Raw genomic sequence first — 21,513 nt, forward strand, 5'->3', positions numbered from 1 at the left:
CCAAGTAGGTCAAGGGAGTGACCGGATACTTGGCATGAATAGAAAAGTCCAAGTGGGTCAAAGGGATTGACCAGACACTTGGTGGGAAGTCCTAGCAGGTCAAAGGAGTGACCAGATGCTAGGCATGATGTACCAACGGGTCAAGGTTGACCGGATGTTGGTTTGAGAGGCTTAGGACTTGGTTTTGGGCAAAAACCAAGCACTGGATCGATCAGTGGATCGATCCAGGCCTTTCCTAGCGAACAGAAAGCCTCTGGATCGATCAGTGGATCGATCCAGATGTCCCAATCGATCAGTGAATCGATTGCGATGCGGCTGCTTCGCGCGATAAGCGCTGGATCGATCCAGGCATTTTTCCAAGAGCACAGAGGCGCTCTGGATCGATCCGTGGATCGATCCAAAGCCTCCCCGATCGATTGGGAACTTTCGAATCGATCGGGATCCGACCGTTGGCATCGATAAAGGCCGCAGGCGCACGATTCCTTCGGCATCTCTTCACCGATTCACTCCAGATCTCTCGCCAGCTCCTCCACAACACTCACAAAGCTCAGATCGCCAGTTCTTGAAGGATCTTGGAAGTTCTCCAAGTCAAGAGGCGGATCAAAGCCAAGAAGAGAAGCTAGGGTTAGGGTTTATACTCATTGTAAGCTTGTATTTCTTGTATCCTTTCCCTCTCTTCTTGTATTGAGTCTTGTAGGGCTTCTCCGCCCTTGGTAGTTACCATAAAGGAGAGTTTTATTAGTGGAGGGTGTGTGTGTTGGTGTGGATCCTTGGATTAGTCACCTCTTGTGAGGTGGATACCAAGAAAACCAACCGTGTTAGCGTTGTGTGATTGTTTGTGTATTTTCCGCTGCCATATCTTTGAAGAAACAAGCAACGTCGAGCACCGAGCGAGCACGACGAGCTATTCACCCCCCCCCCCCTCTAGCTACTTTTGGTCCTAACAACTGTGACATCAATGGTGAGGAGAAGGTGTTTTTGAGTGGGTTCCAACAAAAGGAAGGGTGAAGGTCACAAAGGAGGTTACCACTAGTAAGTGTATGAGATTCTTTTGCATCTCCTCTTTTTCCTTCCTTTCCAATTCCCATCCGAGAGCCCTAGAGAGAGTGCTAGCATACTTGGGGTCTTTCTTCTCCATCCTTGAGTGCTAGAGAGTACTACTTGTTCGTGTGGATATCACTAGAGAAGTATCTATTTTGATACTTTAGAGATCCGACAAGTACCTTGGACGAGCGGGATTTTGCAAGGGCACGCATCGAAGGTAAAATGGTTTTTCCTTTGTAGATCTACTGTAGATCGTAGTTAATAACTCGTACTCGTGTTTTCGAAATTTTTCTTTGCACGGATCCTACGGCTTTGGGTAGTTCGGGGTTTCCGCGACGCGAAAAGCAGTTTTCGCGGCCCGAAAAACCCAACAGTGGTATTAGAGCCACGTGCAAGGCTTGTACGAGTTTGATTTTTGGTTTTATGAAAAACTAAAGTTTCTGTAATTTTCTGTAAAATTATGATTTTATAGTTTTTTATGGGTAATTTTTCCGTAGAAGCGAAGCACAAGTGTCTCGGCACTTGTAGGCTTCGGCTACCGGAAAGTTTTTTCCAAAACGGCTTCGTTTTGCCCCAAATCCGTTTGGGACAGCGGGCTTGGGTGCCATTAGATCGCAAAGGAGCAACTCACGATGGTTAGATCGTGGGTAGGGGTACTGCCCCTAACCCCGCAAGGGGATTTGCTCCGCGATTGCATCCGAAATCGCTAAAAACGAACCCGCCGGGAAGATTTTTCCGAAACGGCAATGTCTTGGCCCAAATTATTTTGGGACAGCGGGTTTAGGCGCTGTTGGATCGCAAAGGAACCCTCGCGATGGTTAGATCGCGGGTAGGGGCGCTGCCCCTGGGCCCCGCAAGGGGATCCGTTCCGCGATTGCGCCCGAAACCGCTAAACGGGACCGCCGGGAAATTTTACTCGTAAAAATTGTAAAAATTAATTTTAAAATTATATAAAATTATGAAAATATATAATTTTGAATTATATATTAATTTTGTGATAGTCATGGCCCAAAACCCAATATGATTGGTTGTGTTGTAATTCATAATACGACCTGTGTGCCGTTACGTGTTTGCGAGTGTTGTATTATATTCGTGACCTGCGTGTCATGCCTTCTCTTATATTCTTGTTGTAAATTAGATTTAGACTCGAATGTAACTCGAGTTTCAAATTGTAATGTACAAATTGGAGCGGTGGAGGGTCCACACGAGACGGAGTTCCAAGGCAGGCACGAGCAACACAAGATAGTCAAAGGGAGGAGCTTGGAGAAGCTGTTGACCCTAGGTTGACCATTCGATCTTCTCATTGGCTTGAGAAGATCGTAGTAGGGCCATGACTAAATCACAAATAGATTAATTAGTTAATTGCTTATGTATATGATGCATGTTTAAAAAGTAATTAATTAATTAGTGCCTTACGATTAGATTAGATCTAAGTCGTGCACATGATGCACCCTTGCGATTATATTAGATCTAAGTCGTGCACAAGATGCATCTTTTTTCGATTAGATTAGATCTCGATCGAACCAACTCTAAATGCCTAACCGTGCCGTGATACCTATCACTACCTCGATCACATGTATTGTTGAATCTGCCAAAGCAGAGCAATACATATTATCTTGGTAGGGTACGGAGGGACAATCTTGGTCCCGCCTATCAACGCATGGGTGAATACAAACTCAATTAGATTGAGTATTCCTAGTTACTCGGTTGGATCGAGTCAACTATAGGCATTCTTCCAATAGTTGGAATGATAGGTCAAAATCACATCTATATTAACTCTCAGTCGAATTAGCCAAAGCTAACTCAAGTTTTAATATAAATGCGGATATTGATTTTATAAACAAGAGTTGCATAGAGATGTAATTGGTAATCGTTACCTACCGATCATACTAAGCCTTGGGCGTATTAGCCAAAGCTAACTCAAGGGTTAGTATGATGTGGATCTTGTCCCACAAGAATTATAGAATTCAGTGGGAGCATCATTTAATTAAAGGCCTAATTAAATGATTTTAAAATAATATGATATTTATTTCTGCAAATTTTCTGTTGTAGATAACCATGACGTCGAATACGAACTCTTTCTCCCTGCGTTCTGTCCTTAAGAAGGACAAGCTCAACGGAGCAAATTTCCTGGACTGGTACAGGAACCTGAGAATAGTTCTCACTCAGGAACGTAAACTGTACGTTCTGGAGCAGCCCATTCCGGAGGCTCCTCCTGCCACTGCCATGCGAGCTGACCGGGATGCTTACAAGAAGCATAAAAATGACGCATTAGATGTGTCCTGTCTTATGCTCGCAACCATGAACTCTGAGCTTCAGAAGCAACATGAGTTGATGGGCGCTTACGATATGGTTGAACATCTTTGTCACCTATATCAAGGATAAGCAAGGCACTGGAAGAGGAACTCCAAAGAATACCTGGAAGATCTTACGAAGAAGAGAAATAAGATTTCTACTTCAGGTATACATGTTATAGAAGTCAACCTCTCTATTTCTTCATCGTGGGTATTAGATACCGGATGTGCTTCGCACATTTGTACTAATGTACAAACGCTGAGAAATAGCAGGGCATTGACGAAGGGTGAGATAGACCTACGAGTAGGCAATGGAGCACGAGTTACTGCTATTGCTGTAGGAACTTATCATCTATCTCTTCCCTCTGGGCTTGTACTAGAATTAGATGATTGTTGTTATGTGCCTGCCTTGACTAAGAACATAATTTCAGTTTCTTATTTGGACAAGAAAGGGTTCTCGTTTATAATAAAGAACAAATGTTGTTCTGTCCATTTAAATGATATGCTCTATTGTAGTGCACCTCTAATAAACGGACTCTATATTCTAGACCTTGAGAGCCCTATCTATAACATAAATATCAAGAGGTTCAAGTCAAATGACATGAACCGAACCTACCTCTGGCACTGTCGCTTAGGTCATATAAATGACAAGCGCTTATCCCAGCTCCATAAGGATGGTATGCTGGACTCATTTGATTTTGAATCATATGAGGTATGCGAGTCATGCCTACGAGGCAAGATGACCAAAACTCCCTTTAGTGGGCACAGCGAGAGAGCGACTGATTTGTTAGGACTCATACATAGTGATGTATGTGGCCCTTTCAATGTCGCTGCTAGAGGCGGTTATAGGTACTTCATCACATTTACTGATGACTTCAGTAGATACGGTTATGTGTACTTAATGACACATAAGTCCGAATCCTTTGAAAAGTTCAAAGAATTCAAGAATGAAGTACAGAACCAGTTTGGCAAGAGTATTAAGATACTTCGATCCGATCGAGGTGGAGAATACCTTAGCCATGAGTTCCGTGACTATCTAGCTGAGTGTGGGATTCTATCCCAACTTACTCCTCCTGGAACACCACAGTGGAATGGTGTATCCGAACGGAGGAATCGTACCTTATTAGATATGGTACGATCTATGATGAGTCACACAGATCTTCCGACATATCTATGGGGATATGCTCTAGACATGGCAGCTTTCATACTCAACCGAGTTCCATCAAAGGCCGTGATAAAGACACCATATAGGATATGGACTGGGAGAGATGCCCAGGTGTCTTTCATGAGGATTTGGGGTTGTGAGGCTTACGTACGACGTCAAGTCTCAGACAAATTAGGACCCAAATTCGACAAGTGCTATTTCATCGGATATCCCAAGGAAACTAAGGGATATTACTTCTACATTCCCAGTCAGCACAAGGTAGTTGTGGCAAAGACTGGGGTCTTTCTAGAAAGAGACTTTGTTTCTAGAAAGACTAGTGGGAGCGCGTTCGATCTTGAAGAAGTTCAAGATGCGAACAATAGCATTGATGCCTCGATGGAAATTGAACTGGAACCAGAAAGTGTTGTGGATGATGTTGTTCCACAAGGAGTTGAGGACCAACAGCCAGTTCAAGTAGACATACCTCTTCGCAGGTCTGATAGGGTACGTCGTCAGCCTGAGAGATACTCATTTCTCTTGTCTGACCATGATGACATTGTGCTCATAGAGGATGAGCCTACCACCTATCAAGAAGCTGTGATGAGACCAGATTCCGAGAAATGGCTAGAAGCCATGAGATCCGAAATAGAATCCATGTATGGACTTTGGTTGATCCACCTGAAGGGGTGAAACCCATTGGGTGTAAGTGGGACTTTAAGAGAAAGACTGACATGGATGGACTTATTTATAAGGGTCGCTTAGTAGCTAAAGGTTTCAAGCAGATTCATGGTATTGACTATGATGAAACCTTTTCTCCAGTATCGATGTTTAAGTCCATTCGGATCATGCTTGCTATTGCAGCCTACCATGACTATGAGATATGGCAGATGGATGTCAAAACCGCGTTTCTGAATGGAAACCTACTCGAGGATGTGCACATGACACAACCTGAGGGTTTTGTAGATCCACAGCATACTAGCAGAGTATGCAAGCTGCATAGGTCCATTTATGGACTAAAGCAAGCTTCTCGGAGCTGGAATCTTCGATTCGATGATGCAATCAAACAGTTTGGTTTCATCAAGAACGAAGATGAACCTTGTGTCTACAAGAAGGTTGTAGGAGACATAGTTGTCTTCCTCATATTGTATGTGGATGACATACTACTCATTGGGAAGGACATCCCTATGCTTCAGTCTGTCAAGACTTGGCTAGGGAGTTGCTTCTCAATGAAGGACTTAGGTGAGGCATCCCGCAATCTAGGGATACAGATCTATAGAGATAGATCTAAGAGATTGCTTGGCCTAAGTCAGAGTACATACATTGACAAGGTACTCCTTCGGTTTGCCATGCAGAACTCCAAGAAGGGATTTCTGCCGATGTCACATGGCGTGAGTCTTTCGAAGACTCAAGGTCCCTCTTCTAGAGAGGAGAGAGACCGTATGGATCAGATCCCTTATGCCTCAGCCATAGGATCGATCATGTACGCCATGTTATGTACTCGACCTGATGTCTCGTATGCTTTGAGCATGACGAGCAGATACCAGTCAGATCCAGGTGAAAGTCACTGGATAGCTGTCAAGAATATTCTTAAGTACTTAAGAAGGACTAAAGAATATTTCTTGATATATGGAGGCAATGATGAGCTAGCTGTAAAGGGTTACAGTGATGCTAGCTTCCAGACCGACCAGGATGACTATATATCGCAGTCGGGGTTCGTGTTTTGCTTAAATGGTGGTGCTGTGAGCTGGAAGAGTTCGAAGCAGGACACAGTAGCTGATTCTACAACAGAGGCCGAGTATATTGCTGCATCAGAGGCAGCAAAGGAGGCAGTTTGGATCCGCAAGTTCATCACTGAACTTGGGGTGGTTCCTAGCATCACTGACCCAGTTGAGCTCTATTGTGACTATTAGTTAAAGCCCTAGAGCCAATCATTTGATGATTGTATGGACTCATGTATATCATATTCTTAATAAAGGCATTGGTTTTTGGTTATTATGCTTATTTGTATTAGTGTCAGATAAAATAAGTATAGTAACGTCCTTGAGTAGAACGTTCATACCTATATCAATCGATTAGTTGAATCGATAGTGAGATGATATAGGGAACACTACTCTAAATCATTCCTAGTCGAGTATTAACATTCAGGGACAATGTTAATACAATAAGACTAGCATGTAGGTCAGCTCGATGACTTGATCTCACAAGTCATGGATATAGAGATATCAAGCTGACACATGGGTATGCATTAGAGAATGTATACTGAATGACCCGCCATGAGAAAGTATCATGGATCGTTATATGAGTGTCATATACTTTCTCATGTGACTATTAGTATGACTATTAGTCCTTAGACCTGAAGTCACCATGGATCCCTACATAAGGAGTTATGTACTTTAGTTTCGTCAAACGTCACCCGTAACTGGGTGGACTATAAAGGAGATTACTGGGTATGTAATGAATTATGCAGAGGGATGTGAGTGATGTAGATGGAATCTATCCCTCCCATATGACGGGAGTGACATCGGTATTCTTGATAGAGTGAGACCACTAAGTGCAAGGTCATGCCCAAATGAGTCAATATGAGATATTGAGCTCATTTGATCGAGTGAGTCTACTTAGAGTTCAAGATTTAGATTGATTAGAGGATGACACGGTCTATGCCTCACATTGATCAATCTAGATGTCTAGGATAGAAGGACAATGTCACATATTGTGAGGAGTCACAATTAGTAGTCACAAGGTGATGTCGGATCTCGACATTCTTGTAACTTGGGTAGTAATGATGTGTTGCTAGATACCACTCATTACTTATGCTCCTAAATGGGTTTAGGGGCATTGCCAATGTTACAAGAACCTATAGGGTCACACACTAAGGGCAAACAGATGGAGACTAGGTTCATTTGATGAACCTAAATGATTAAGTTCATATGATGAACCAAATTGGATTAAGAGTAATCCAAAGTAGGATAATTGAGTTGGACTCAAGTTGGTTCATGTGTTAAATGAGTCTAATTTGGACTTAGACTCATTTAATTAATTTAATTCAATGAATAGAGATTCATTAAATTAAAATTGGCTTGAACCAATGGTTAGATTAGATCAACCAAGGGATAGAAGTGGTCAAGTTTGACTTGACTTAAGTAGGAAGATGAAGAGTCATGTTTTTGACTTGACTTTGACTTGACCAATGCCACATCATCAAGGCCTCTTCATTTGGTCAAGTTTGACTTGACCAAATGCCACCTCATGGGAGTTACCAAGAGTTGTGACTCTTGATATTCCATGGGGGTTACAAGGTTTAATGTGGCCGGCCACTTTGAGTGTAAAGATGAATGTTTTATTTTTCATTCAAGGCTAATTGATTTCATCTTCTTCCTCTTGCTCACAATTCTTCTCTCCCTCTTCTCCTTCTTGCCGAGACCTTGCTTGAGTGCTAGCACACTCTAAGGTTTCTTCTCCATCTCTTGCTTGTGTGGATACAAATAGAGAAGTGTCTACTTTGACACTTTTGAGATCCGGCGAACCAAGGACAAGCGGGATTGCGAAGGGCTTCGCTACAAAGGTATAAATGGTTTATCCTTATGTAGATCTACTGTAGATTAAAGTTTTCAAACTCGTACTCGTATTTTCGTTCGGTTTTACCTTGCATGAGATCCGTGGCTTGGTCGATTCAGGGTTTCCGCGACGCGAAAAGCGGTTTTCGCGGCCCGAAAAAACCAACAGTGACAACAATGGAGCTATAGCACAGGCGAAGGAACCTCGCTCACACCAGAGGACCAAGCACATACTACGGCGTTTCCATCTCATTCGAGAGATTATCGATAGAGGAGATGTGAAGATTTGCAGAGTACCTACAGAGGCTAACATCGCAGATCCCTTGACCAAGGCTTTGGCACAGAGGAAGCATGATGGTCACACTAGGTCATTAGGCCTTAGAGCCTATACTGATTGGCACTAGTGCTAGTGGGAGATTGTTAGTTAGAGCCCTAGAGCCAATCATTTGATGATTGTATGGACTCATTGTATCATATTCTTGTATATTAATAAAGGCATTTGTTTGGTTAATATACTTATTTGTATTAGTGCCAAGTAGACTAAGTATAATAGCGTCCTTGAGTAGAAGGTTCATACCTATATCAATCGATTAGTTGAATCGATAGTGAGATGATATAGGGAACACTACTCTAAATCATTCCTAGTCGAGTATTAACATTCAGGGACAATGTTAATACAATAAGACTAGCATGTAGGTCAGCTCGATGACTTGATCTCACAAGTCATGGATATAGAGATATCAAGCTGACACATGGGTATGCATTAGAGAATGTATACTGAATGACCCGCCATGAGAAAGTATCATGGATCATTATATGAGTGTCATATACTTTCTCATGTGGCTATTAGTATGACTATTAGTCCTTAGACCTGAAGTCACCATGGATCCCTACATAAGGAGTTATGTACTTTGGTTTCGTCAAACGTCACCCGTAACAGGGTGGACTATAAAGGCGATTACTGGGTATGTAACAAATTATGCAGAGGGATGTGAGTGATGTAGATGAGATATATCCCTCCTATATGACGGGAGCGACATCAATATTCTTGATAGAGTTAGACCACGAAGTGCATGGCCATGCCCAAATGAGTCAACATTAGATGTTGAGCTCATTTGATCGAGTGAGTCTACTTGGAGTTCAAGATTTAGATTGATTAGAGGATGACACGGTCTATGCCTCATATTGATCAATCTAGATGTCTATGATAGAAGGACAATGTCACATATTGTGAGGAGTCACAATTAGTAGTCACAAGGTAATGTTGGATCTCGACATTTCTTGTAACTTGGGTAGCAATGATGTATTGCTAGATGCCGCTCATTGCTTATGTATCTAAAGGAGTTTAGAAACATTGCCAATGTTACAAGAACCTATTGGGTCACACACAAAGAACAAGTGGATGGAGATTAGGTTCATATGATGAACCAATTGGATTAGGTTCATATGATGCACCAAAGATTGGATTCAAATTAGACTTATTGAGTTAGACTCAATTAGATTCAATTGTTGAATGAGTCTAATTTAAATTTGATTCATTGAGTTAATTTATATTAATGAATTGAGATTCATTAAATTGAAATTGACTTGAATCAAAGGTTGGATTGAACTCAACAAGGAAGACAATTGGTCAAGTTTGACTGGACCAAGTGGAAGTTGAAACATCAAGTTTGACTTGATGCATTGCCACATCATGTAGGTTGACTCATCTTACATGGCATGACACATCCTTGCCACATCATCACCACCTCATAATGGTGTGCCACCTCATGGAGGTTACACACTCATACCACTTAATGTGGCCGGCCACATTAAATGTGGGGGTTACATTGTGTGGCCGGCCATACATTAGTGAAGGGGGTTTTTGATTTTGTGTGCATTCATTCCATCTTCTTCCTTGGTCTCTTCTTTCTCCTTCTCTAGTTGTTGCCGTGACATCAATGGTGAGGAGAAGGTGTTTTTGAGTGGGTTCCAACAAAAGGAAGGGTGAAGGTCACAAAGGAGGTTACCACTAGTAAGTCTATGAGATTCTTTTGCATCTCCTCTTTTTCCTTCCTTTCCAATTCCCATCCGAGAGCCCTAGAGAGAGTGCTAGCACACTTGGGGTCTTTCTTCTCCATCCTTGAGTGCTAGAGAGTACTACTTGTTCGTGTGGATATTACTAGAGAAGTATCTATTTTGATATTTTGGAGATCCGACAAGTACCTTGGACGAGCGGGATTTTGCAAGGGCACGCATCGAAGGTAAAATGGTTTTTCCTTTGTAGATCTACTGTAGATCGTAGTTAATAACTCGTACTCGTGTTTTCGAAATTTTTCTTTGCACGGATCCTACGACTTTGGGTAATTCGGGGTTTCCGCGACGCGAAAAACAGTTTTCGCGGCCTGAAAAATCCAACAAGAAGAACCAGCTCCACTGGTAACCTGAGATTATCCGCTCATGTCATCTTAACAGATAAATTAGAAATGATTTTGTATAATATCAATTCAATAATTTTTCCTAATATCTCGGACAACAAATTATAAGGATTGTTTTAAGATTAACTTCCTTGTTTGATGTGAGAGATCTCAACAGTTTGCTGGAACTTTGGTTCCGTTGGCGAGTTCGCTCATTGAGAAAGCCAGTTGGTCTTGCATACGGGAAGTTAGGGCTTGTATTTGTTAGTCACTTTCGCGGGAAGGGATCGTTAATTTTGCTAGGTGTAGGACTAGATAAGTTCGCTAAAACTTCATTTCTTAGCAGACTTGGTTCTTTTAGATGTTTACTGCGATTTCTTTGGCCGTCAACGTTGATGAGCTTCTCTTCACTGCCTCTAGTTGTTGCTTCCTTTAACTGTAGATCTTGCAATAACAATATATTGACATCTGTGCAACAAATTGATTGTTTATACGTTTTTTCTTACTACTCTTAATTAGGAACAGTGGTGCACCAAGGAATAAGTGAGATTGGTTTAGTTGGTCCTTTCCCCCTTCGTTTTTTCTATCAGTTCTATATAAATCAACTCATGAAGCATGATTTCAACTTGTTGGTCATTTCCCCTTTGCTTTTCAGTCTATCAGTTCTGTATAAATCATACACTACCTCATGAAGCATGAGTTCAACTTGCAGAGTTTCCATGGGGTGTCTAATTAGTTAGAGGATAGTATATATGCTATAATGGGATAAGATATCAATTTTCAATGAACACATATCCTTGGAAAAGAAATTTCTCTCACCCTCCAGTCACTTGACGATCGACTATAAATTACCCCTATGATTTATCTCCTTTCATATAATCTAGGATGGATGGTGTAAAAGACACCTGACATAAGAATAATCATTTTTTATGTTGCAATGAGTTCAACTTGCAGAGCATTTCTTTGGTCCTTTTTCTCTTTGCCTGATATGTGCTAAATGATCTCTGTTTTCTTAAAACAGTTCAAACCTGAAGAGATATATTGCACCAACTGGATTATATCATGGGGTGTCAAAGTACATGGTCATCCAAGACGAGCGAGGGAAGGCGAGCGAGGGAAGAAGGTTAGTGTTATTACCTGTATACATTGGAAAAGTATGACGCATCATTCAGTTGTCAAGTTTGCTTGCTTTATGAGACCTTCAAGTTAATTGTTAGTAATGGTGAATCAATAACTATTGATTGTTTATATCAATTTCTTTTAACTGGATTAGAATAGATTATATATGCCATAGATATGTCTAACATCTTATATATTATATGCCATAGATAAGCTGGTGAAGGCCTTACTTTGATGGGCCGATTGAGAGATATGTATAGACTAGAAACCAAATGAGGGCAGACCAAGATTTGAGTCAATTTGGAAAGGGAAAGATAATATATAAAGAAACTTAAATTTGAAGCATTCGTATTTATGTGCCTATGGTTACCATATTATCAATAGCACTGCTTGATTGATCATGTGCTATGTACTCTTAAGTTCAGGAGCCATTTGAATTTTTCATCCTTCATCCGTTGAAGTGCAAGCGACGGCTAAACTACTAGTCGACCGCTAAACTTTTGTGCTCCCATTATATGACATCATTACACAACTTTTAAAATACTTCAAACTTGTGTCAATTTTAAAAAATCACACCAATCTTTCTCGGCTATGCAATTTATATCTAAGGGCATGGTTACACTCAAGATTATGCAAGAAATGCAATGAATTTAATTTTAAGTATTTTTGATTTATCAAAGGTCATTAGCAAATTTTAATCAAAACTTATTGATTGTTCTAGGAGCATTAGAATCACATTAAACTAAGACTTACATTCAAACTTTCTAAGTGTAATTATGCCCTCAAACCTAGATTACATAGTCTAAAGTAAGAGATATAACTTTTTAAAATCTTTACAATAGTATGACAATTTAACATAAACTTATTAAAGTGCTTAAACCTTCTATACTTATTTACCAATATCACCAAAGAGTTTCTAGAATTCTCATGGTTCCAACCATATCAATATTTTGAAATTTTGAACATTATAGGATCCTAACTGAATTTTGGCTAAAACTCGCTAATGACCTTAAAAACATCAGAATTACTTCAAATTAAGACCATTATACCCTGGAAGCTTCATAATCAACATTTTGACATATTATTTTGGCTATTATACTTGACGTTTCTATCCTCTCATATTGTTAAATGTTGATTCATATCATGTTTTATGAGTTTGAATATATTTTAAATTTAGATACAATTCTTCCTACATTTAGGGCATTATATCTAAAAATGTGAATATTGTCTTGTAGAGTGATCCCGTCCGGAAGCTGAGTCGAATGGAGGCGGGCCTTGGTGTACTGGAAGTTGACGGAAAGTCGTCGCGACGTCTGATCTACTTGGCACCCCTCGGAAACGTTCGCACGGGCGGATGATGAAGGAAGATGACCAGGATGATGACAATACGGCTCTGCGCACACTCAGACGAGCCCACGAGTCGTTAGAGATCAGAAACCAAAGAAAAGTCCCCGGGTCAGGTCCTCCGACGCTCAAGTCAGGTACTTTTTCCCCAGAAAACACAGAGAAAGGATGAAAAGTAAAGACTAGTGAGAAATGACGAGTGAGCGTACCTGCATAAGGGACAAAGCTTCCCTTTTTATACTGCAACGGATGTTTCTGGGACCTGGCGGGTGTCAGGGAATGTCGGCTGTTAGGCTTTGTCTGGCGGTGAATGACACGTGGCATCTCCTCTTAGGCTGGCGACAGAACCAAACGGGTAATGAGCTCCGACTGTTAGCATATTCCCTGACACACTGATTATTCTCTGACAAGCAGTTACGATTCCCTTGCTTGGTTGTCCTGTAGTGCCTGACATCCTCCGCTCGTGATTGCTATGCTAGACCTTTACACTTGCTAAACCCGTTCTGATATCTTGCTAATCCCGATCTTACGTCGCCTCCAGACCTGTGTTTTGAACCCTGTCTTATACATCTCCTATTGTAAACCCGGAACAGTCTTGTCTCTTATTGGCATTACGTGTCACACCCTGTATACCTTAGTTTGATTATGTTTATCCCTGCTTCCCAGCTGTGTCTAACTTTGTTTGTCCCGACCTGTATGCCTGTCTCAACTTTCTATCTCGATCCATATATCCTCCTTATCCATGGCTTGTATCCCGACCTATACGTTTGTCCATCTACGTATCCATGGCTTGTACGTCCTGACCTGTACGCCGGGTATGTATCCCGACTTGCTTATGTCCGCTATTATCCATGGCCTGTACGTTCCAACCTGTACGCTAGGTCTGTATCCCTACCTACTTTTGTCTGCTGTTATCCATGGTTCGTATGTCCCGACCTGTACGCCAGGTCTGTATCCCGACCTACTTCTATCTGCTGTTATCCATGGTTCGTATTGTAACACCCACGAAATTATAGGATATGTATATGAATATTATTTTTCCTTAGAGCATAGAAATGAAAAGAATAAGAGAAAAGGGAAAATAAAAAAAAATAAAAATATAGAATAAAAAGAGGTGAGGTCAAGGATTGAACCTTGAACCTCCCACAAATGATGGAGATAAATTGATGAATGATAACCACTATGATAAGGAGAAATATTTGGATAGAAAGGAATGAAAAATTTAGTTAAAGGAGAAAAGAAAACTAAGCAAAAAGAGCAATTGAAAACCAAGTTGCTTACATTCTTTTCCCTCTTGGTTAAGAAAAGGAGCAAGCAAAAGAAGAATTTTCTACTTCCCTCCCTCTCTCTATTTTCGTGGGAATTAAAGGAGTGGGGGAAAAGAGGAGTTGAGGGAATGAATGAAGACATGTTTCATTTGGCAAAGGGATAAATAGGTTTAGAGAAGAAAAACAAGGGATTAAATTCTTTTTCTTCTTCCTCCTTCTCCCTTCTTCATTCTTCACTGAACCAAGAAACCCTTCCCTCTCCTCATTCCAATAGCTAAGTTAAGTTCTTCTCCAAGAAAGCTAATTTCCGAGAAGAAACCTTCAAGTTCTAGCCCTTCCAAGCAAAGGAAACAAAAGGAGGTACAAGAAGAAGAAGCTTCCTCCTTCCTTGGCACCTAGAACACTTTTCTCTCTAAGGAAAGCCACAAGCGAAAGGATGTAAGTTTCCCTCACCTATGGTACAATAGCTCTTGTTTGGTCTATGAAGATTCAGTTACATAAAAAGAAAAAAATCTAAGAAAACCTCATGAAGAATTTCAATCAAGATAAGACCAAGGGAAGGACCTAGGGAATGTAAAGATCTAAATTTTTGACATGCTCAATATGTTTCTTGAAATATGTAATTTATGGTAGGGATTTATCCCATGTTTCTATGCTAGAATGTTTAGTAGAACTTAGATCCATGGTCCTAGATTTTCGGCCAAGCAAGAATAAAAGGATTAGGTAAGTTTAAGCCTCAAATTAAAACATGCTCCTTTGTTCTTATGATAGATGCCCTATGATAATGGTATTGTTAACATTTTCTCCTACTTGTTATGTGGATTGGAACTTCATCTCAAGCTCATGAATATTCAGCCATGATAGAACTAAGGGCTTAGAAGAGCTTTAACTTAAAACTAAGCGTGCCATGTTTTCCCTAAGATAAGATATGAAGCTATTATGATATGCCCATGATTGTATGTTAAGTTGAATTATATTTCATGTCTTTGAAGGTTCAGCCATGTTTAGATTTGAAACCTAGGAGAGTTAAACAAGTCTAAGATACTCATGACCTTCTTGATGAAATGATATGAAAATGTTTTATGTTTATTTGTTGCATGGAAATTTGGTTATATGCCTGATAAGTTTCGGCCACATCATGATTTAGGGCTTAGGAAACTTAGAACCTAACTCAACTATGCTCATGTTATTCCTTGAAATATTTTCTATGAAAGTTGTTTAAGGTTCTCATGCTTTTAGGACACTTGAACCCTAGCTTTAAGTCCTACAAGTTTCGGCCACATCATGATTTAGGGCCTAGGAAACTTAGAACCTAACTCAACTATGCTCATGTTATTCTTTAAAATATTTGCTATGGAAGTTGTTTAGGGTTCACAAGCTTGAAGGATAATTTTTAACCCAATGTATGCTTGATAAGATTCGGCCATGATAAGTTGTAAGCTTAAGAAACCTAGAACTCTACCTAAACATGCTCATGATGTTTTCTTATGGTATATGGAATAATACTTGTTTAGGGTTCACATGTTGGTATGGAGGTTTTTACCTAAAACCTAATTTATAGGTTTCGGCCATTATAAGACATTAGGGTTTGAAAGCTAATTATGTTTCCCATGTACCTTATATACCATGTTTATGAGATTGCTATGCTTCCATGTTTAATTATGCACACTTATGATCTATACATGATGGAAACTCTTATGCTATGCTGTGTGTTATTTATGATGAGTTGTGTGCCCAATTTATGCATGATATATGTGATGAGCTGTGTGCCCAAGTTTACATGCTATTTATGATGAGTTGTGTGCCCAAACTATACATGTATTTACGATGTGCTGTGTGCCCAAATTTTACATACCATTATGATGAGCTGTGTGCCCAAAATTCTATATGGTATGATATGATAAGAAATACGATGTGCAAGAAATGATAAGAACCATGATATGTATGACATGCTACTTTACTTTATATGGCTTGTACCAAGGGTGGGCTCAATAAGCGTCCCGGGGTCGATGGACTAAGAAACGGGCCTCATTAGGGATGGGCTCCTAAGTGCCCCTAGGTCGATGGACTAAGAAACGGGCCTAGTATGTATGCCTTGTAGGGTTCAAGACTTGCTACCTTGGACCTACATAGGACGCGCGCATTTATGTATGTGGTACAAGCCGAGGCCCTAACTATGTTATGATTATGTTTAAGTATGTATGAAATAAGTTTTCAAAGAACATGTTGCATATACTATTGCATGAATCATGTTTTTGAAAGTCATCTTGCATAACACATTATGATTATGTTACGATATACCATGATGCCTATGATTATGTTATGTTATGTTAGGATGAACCTTATGATTATGTTTTGATATGTTATGATCATGATCATGTTATGCTAGAATGCATTTTATGACTTTATGAGGATATGCCATGATACCATATGATTATGTTATGATATGATGCTTCTATACATGATATGATGAGTTGTCTTTACGCTTTATGCATTGAAGCTTTATTTATGCTATACGTTTTTTTTTAGTAGGAAAGGATCTTACTGAGCCTTGAGTGCTCACAGTTTACTTTCCTTGTACCACAGATAAGGGCAAAGAATGGATGTACTAAGGGAGAAGCAAGAGGGGGGCAAGAAGGACGTGTGTAGTGGTGACTTGGCTAAAGAGGAAAACCTGCTTTTAATTAATAAGAATTATGTTCATGTTGTTTCCTTTACAACTCTATGACACTTCATCATGCTCTTTAGTATTATGGTTTAAGTTATGTTAAGCATGTTATGTGACTCATATGATAGGTAGTTGATGATGATGTGTTAAAAAAAAATAAAAGAAAGGTTTAAAGAAAAAAAAAATATATGCTATAGATAAGACTTCCGCTATTTTAAGAAGAAAAGATAAGTAACCCCCGTCAGCTTAAGCAGGAAGGGGCGGGGCGTTACACGTATGTCCCGACCTATACACCAAGTATGTATCCCGACCTGCTTCTATCTGTTGTTATCCATGGTTCGTGTTATCCATAGTTCGTATGTCCCGACCTATACGCCAGGTCTGTATCCCAACCGCTTATGTCCGCTGTTATCCATGGTTCGTATGTCCTAACCTGTACGCCAGATCTGTATCCCAACCCGCTTATGTCCGCTATTATCCATGACTTATACATCCCGACCTGTATGCCAGGTTTGTATCCCGACCTGCATCTATCCGTTGTTATCCATGGTTCGTATGTCCCAACCTGTACGCCAGGTCTGTATCCCGACCCGCTTCTGTCTGTTATTATCCATGGTTCGTATGTCACGACCTGTACGCCAGGTCTGTGTCCCGACCTGCTTCTGTCCGCTATTATCCATGACTTGTACGTCCCGACCTGTACGCCAGGTCTGTATTCCGCCCCTCTGTGTTTCGCCCGAGGCCTTTCCTTCTACGCCTTTATCTGGCCTGTGGGCCCACTCCTTAGCTGTACTTGGCCTGTGAGTCCATCTCTTAGCTGTACTCGGCCTGTGGGTCCAGTTCTCAACTGTACTCGGCCGGTGAGCCCCGTTCTTGATTGCTATCGAGGATGGGTTTGGTCCAACTTGTAATCTTATCCTTTGACTGCTACGTCAACTGAGACTTTGACCACAACCACGCAAGCTTCACTTCTGACCTCCATGGGGGCTAGACCTCTGACCTCCATGTAAGTTTGACTTCTGACCATCCTGACCTCCATGTAAGCTTGACTTCTGACCATCCTATGGTCTTGACTCCTAACCACATCATTTTACTGACCCCACGACCATGCACCGTATCACAAGCCTCCCCCTCAAGTCTAGTCGAAGGAGGCTCTAGTCCGACTGACTAGACCCAAGTCCTTTTGTTACCTGATCTAGTTCCCGCGTCCTCTGCCGACCTGTTTTCCGTTTATCTTTTTCAGAATTTCTCGTCGTCCTAGGAGATAAACGAGATTGTTCTATGTGTATATTGACTCTTCAATTTCCGAGCCTATTCTTCTCCTATAAATGCTGCACTATTTTCCAGGCGTCAGCTCAAGTTCCGAGGAAATCCCTTCACCTTCTTCTTCCTTATAAAAGGTCCGAGCATACCCTTCTCCTCTTTACCTCAAGCTATCCTCTTGTTAATAAAGCATCAAGCCTCCATGGAATCTGTAACAGAATCCAGCGAACTTGCTTCTGCGCTTCAGCAAATTGCCCATCTGATGGAGTTATTGGCTCAAAAAGAAGAAGCCTTACTGGAGATGACTGCGAGCAAAGATCTTCAAGCGTCCCTTACTCATGAAATGGAAAACCTCTGGTTGCCCGCCAAATCCAGAACCCAGGCCGAAATTGCTCTCCAGCTTAAAGCTCAATCGGACTTCCAGAGACAGGTTCACTATATTATTTATTTGAAAATGAAACATGAGGATGAGGTGGCTCTCCTGAAAGAGGAAGAACGGATTAAAGATGAGACTATTGGGCAACTGAAGCGCGTCATCGATCTTATTAAGGAAGATCTAACTAGAGCTCAAGCTCATCTGGCTAGAAAGGATCAAGTCTCTGGATCCAGCAGCAATGTAAACCCTTAAAGAGGGAATGTTCACCCTTTTAATTAAATAAAATATGTTTTTTGGCTCCATGTCCCTTTGTTCTCATATCATTGTGTCTTTATAAAACACCTGCATTCTTGTAATATTTCTAGCAAAAATAATAGGAATAATTTGGTTACTCCACTTTCTTCTTACCTCTTACCAGAAGAGCAAAAGACTTGAGAAGCTAAGATATTTGAGAATATGCCTGCCAGTTTTCATTTTAGCATAAATAATGGAGGTATGGCTTACCGACCGGTGATGCACGAGAATAAGTCGTGTTGTATTTTGTTCAGGCGAATGTAAAGGTACCGACCAAGAAGGTCATTGGGCGTCAGAGTCATGCTCACTTATAACTTGCACTGGGGCGAGAGTCTGGGATAGCTGACTGGGAAGGTCGTTGGGCGTGAGAGCCATGCACACTTATAACTCGCGCTGGGGCGAGAGTCAGGGACAGTCGACCGGGAAGGTCGTTGGGCGTGAGAGTCATGCTCACTTATAACTCGCGCTGGGGCGAGAGTCTGGGACAACAGACCACGAAGGTCGTTGGGCGTGAGAGTCATGCTCACTTATAACTCGCACTTGGCGAGAGTCTGGGACAGCCGACCGGGAAAGTCATTGGGCGTGAGAGTCTTGCTCACTTATAACTCGCACTGGGGCGAGAGTCTGGGACAACCGACAGGGAAGGTCGTTGGGCATGAGAGCCTTGCTCACTTATAACTCGCACTGGGGCGAGAGTCTGGGACAGCCGACCGGGAAGGTCGTTGGGCGTGAGAGCCTTGCTCACTTATAACTCGCACTGGGGCGAGAGTCTGGGACAGCCGACCGGGAAGGTCGTTGGGCGTGAGAGCCTTGCTCACTTATAACTCGCGCTGGGGCGAGAGTCTGGGACAGCCGACCTGGAAGGTCGTTGGGCGTGAGAGCCTTGCTCACTTATAACTCGCACTAGGGCGAGAGTCTGGGACAGCCGACCGGGAAGGTCGTTGGGCGTGAGAGCCTTGCTCACTTATAACTCGCACTGGGGCGAGAGTCTGGGACAGCCGACCGGGAAGGTCGTTGGGTGTGAGAGCCTTACTCACTTATAACTCGCACTAGGCCGAGAGTCTGGGACAGCCGACCGGGAAAGTCGTTAGGCGTGAGAGCCTTGCTCACTTATAACTTGCACTGGGGCGAGAGTCTGGGACAGCCAACCGGGAAGGTCGTTGGGCGTGAGAGCCTAGCTCACTTATAACTTGCATTGGGGCGAGAGTCTGGGGCAGTCGACCGGGAAGGTCGTTGGGCATGAGAGCCATGCTCACTTATAACTCGCACTGAGGTGAGAGTCTGGGACAACCGACCGGGAAGGTCATTGGGCGTGAGGGTCTTGCTCACTTATAACTCGCACTGGGGAGAGAGTCTGGAATAACCGACCGAGACTTCTTAAGGAAGCCTGTTCGGGAACAGATGTTGCCGACCTGGGAGTGAGTTCCCGACTAGGGATTACTTGAAGGGACTGCTTTGACCTTGTCTGCAGTCAAGAGATATACATTATCAGACGTACTGTGAAGATAAAATATATTAAAATCTTACTCAGCCTTCGGGAAAAGGATGTCTTGTGGCCCTACCACATTTGAATTTATTTCCCGCAAATTTTTTTTGCCGCTTCCCGAGAAAATCGCGTGGCAGACGTTTCCGTACTCCTGCTTCATCTCATGATTTTCTTATCACGTCCATCATTAATATGCTTCCTAGGGGGGTGACACCTGTCCCACGCCTTTATTGCTTATGTCGTATGACGCCGCTGACTCCACTCCTTTTTGTACATGACTTCCCATAAGAGCATGTCGTTCTGTGATCGAACGACCTTGGGCGCTTTACCCAAAAATATACTCGACTCATCTTTCTATATTCCCTAGGAAAACCCCCTTTATAAACCCTAAAGGCAGTCTGCCGTCGTTGCCTTGAGCGTTTTGACTTCCTTCGTTGCCTCATGGTTTTGCTGTCTCTGGTGTCTCAGCCCTTCCCCTTCTCGACTCTTTACGCTTGGTGCTCTTCCCCCTTTCGACTGACCTCTTCTTCAACCTTCCTCACCTTGATAATGGCGGACGGTAAGGCCTCCTTTTGGTATTCGCATTACATTTCTGACATAGACGACTATGACCTGTCCGTGATCCGGTCTAACCTGAGACTTAGTGAGGATTACAAACTTCGTGTCCCCACACCCAGCGAACATCCTGCATTCCCACCTGAAGGCTTTATGATTGTTTTCAAGGATCAACTCCTAGAAGGCCTTCGTTTTCTCATACATCCATTTGTCTCGTCCCTGAGCCAATATTTTGGTATCTGCCCCTCTCAATTTGCTCCCAACTTCTTCAGAGCTATATGTGGCACCGTCATTCTGTGTCGCATATATCAAATCCCCTTGACCACTCAGTTATTTCACCATTTTCATTTCTTCAAACGATCTAAGCCAGGGGTATTTATGGTGCAAGCTAGACCTGGTTATAAGTTCTTTTCTAACATGCCTTCTTCCAACAAATGTTGAAAATCTCACTTTTTCTTTATTAGACTACCTGAGCCCTTGATCGAGCCCACCCAATGGTGCTCTGACATTCCTACTAACCTCCCTGTGCACCAACATCAATCTTCCTGCGATGCCACTTCAGAAAAACTTCAAGGCGTGAGCGTTCGCTTGTCTATATTACTGTTGGAAGGCTTTTTGTATTCTTTCGGGCTCAACCCAGTTCAGGCAGAGATAGGGGCTCCGTTAGGTAAGACCTTGTTTTCCTTCTTTCTATTCTTCGCTAACTGA

Source organism: Zingiber officinale, chromosome 3B (assembly GCF_018446385.1).
Source record: "Zingiber officinale cultivar Zhangliang chromosome 3B, Zo_v1.1, whole genome shotgun sequence".
NCBI lineage: Eukaryota > Viridiplantae > Streptophyta > Magnoliopsida > Zingiberales > Zingiberaceae > Zingiber > Zingiber officinale.